The sequence below is a fragment of the Elephantulus edwardii genome, unplaced genomic scaffold (genome assembly GCF_000299155.1).
Source record: "Elephantulus edwardii isolate Elephantulus edwardi_28Jun2011 unplaced genomic scaffold, EleEdw1.0 scaffold00344, whole genome shotgun sequence".
Classification (NCBI taxonomy): domain Eukaryota; kingdom Metazoa; phylum Chordata; class Mammalia; order Macroscelidea; family Macroscelididae; genus Elephantulus; species Elephantulus edwardii.
The window spans coordinates 1,811,214-1,813,507 of NW_006400094.1; positions in this window are offsets into that span (position 1 = coordinate 1,811,214).

The window sequence follows — 2,294 nt, forward strand, 5'->3', positions numbered from 1 at the left end:
GTGATTGCAAAGACCATGGCCTGTATCAGGCGCACCTTAGTCTCCAGAGAGACACCGTTGCTCTTGAGTACTTTAGAGAGGTCCCTAACAGCAGATATTGTTTGCTGTCCTGTTAAGCTTGGCCACTGCTCCAGGGGGAGAGATGGTCTCTCACTGTGGATTGGATGTGCATCTCTCCAATTGCCAGTGACTGGGAGCATTTCTTCGTGTGTCTGTTGGCCCTTCCTCTGTGAACACAGTATCTGAGGGTTCTCACCTCTCAGTTCCTCTTGTTCTAACTCTCTGCCTCCTTCTCATCCACCTCATCATTCTCCATCCCCTCGTCCTTTTTTAAGCCAATGTTCTCAATTCCATTGTGGCCCCCGTGACCGTTTATCGAGCGTCTGCCGTTATCAATGCAGAGGGAACAGGCTGCCCCTTGATGTCCTGCAGTGATGCTGGTGGATTTGAACCTGTGCTGTTGAGAGTCAACCCTATGATGAGAACAAAAGCTTCCCCCTCATCTTGTGCCAACCTCGGCATTTCCTAGTTGTCCATCCCTGATGACATTTCTCACCATGAGACATTCAATATTCTACTCCAACACCAACTGCTCTAAGGCATCAATGTTTCTTCAGCCTTCCTGATTCATCATCCAATATTGAGGTGTATAGAAAGCAAGTCAAAGTACTTATGGCTTGGATCTCACACACTTTCATCTTTAAAACGAATATCTTGCTCTTCGACACTTTGGAGAGCTCCCTGACAACCAATTTCTCTCAAGGCAACACATTCTTTTGACTTTGAGACTGTAGCCACAATGGATGGATCCCAGAGGCAGGACATGGTGGGCAGCTGCAATCTTTGCCTCTGTCCATCATGATGCCTCCAAGTGGTCCACTGGGGAGGCAGGTGGACAGTCTTCAGCTCGATGAAGATGAGAAACTCAACAAGGGTTGTGTGAGATGATACTCACAGGAAATAATGTGCGTGAGCCCCACCACCCCCTGCTTTGGCGATGATGTCTCAAATCTCATGGATGTTGTAGGATTATGGTTCAGGATAGAGAATATTGCCATCCCAGAACATTTAATTGTGCTAATGCGAAACCTATACTTGGACCAAGAGGCTGTCGTCAGAACAGAGCAGGGCAACACTGCATGGTTCAAAATTGAGAAGGGTGTACGCCAGGGATGTGTCCTATCTCCGTACCTTTTCAACCTGTATGCAGAGCAGATTATCAGAGAGGCTGGGCTCTATGAGGAGAAGTGTGGGGTCAGGATTGGTGGAAGATCTATTAACAATCTGCGTTATGCAGATGACACAACCTTGCTCGCTGAAACTGAGGAGGACCTCATGCACTTACTGCAGAGGGTCAAGGACTGCAGCCTTCAGTATGGACTGAGGCTCAATGTCAAGAAGACAAAGATTCTCACCACTGGACCAATGGGAGCATCAGGATGGATGGCGAAGAGATTGAGAGTGTTCACAGCTTCAGTTTGCTCGGCTCCACGGTCATCACTCTTGGCACCAGCAGTCAGGAAATCAAAAAAACGTATTGTGATGGGAAAGTCTGCTGTTAGGGACCTCTCTAAAGTACTCAAGAGCAACGGTGTCTCTCTGGAGACTAAGGTGTGCCTGATAGAGGCCATGGTCTTTGCAATCACTTATTATGCATCAGAGAGTTGGACAATGACTAGGGAGGACAGAAAGAGAATGGATGCCTTTGAGCTGTGGTGCTGGAGAAGAGTATTGAATGTACCATGGACTGCCAAAAAAACAGATTCATCGTAGAGAGGGTTAAACCAGGCTACTCCTTGGAGGCAAGGATTCTGGGGCTTTGTTTGACATACTTTGGACATGTTGTAAGGAGAGACAGGTCCTTGGAGAGGAACATCATGCTTGGTAGGGTGGAGGGACAGCGCAGGAGGGGAAGACCCTCTATGAGATGGACTGATTCAGTGACTGGGCTAATCGGGATGGGTGTGTTGGAGACAGTGAGATTGGCACAGGACAGAGCAGGATTTAGGGCTGTTGTACACAGGGTCGCTATGAGTCGCAAATGACTCAATGGCACATACAACAACAACAACAACAAAGCATCCTCTGCCATGACAAGGACGTCTCCAAGACTTTGGGATGTTGTAGGATTCAGGAGATGATTACATCTCCAAGACTCTGGGATGTTGCAGGGTTATGGAGATGAGTACGTCTCCAAGACTCTGAAATGTTGTAGAAATACTGATGCTCTTTCCTTTGTCTTGGATTCAGTCCTAATCCCCAGCACGCCCCGTGTGTCTCGGGGTAGAAATGGA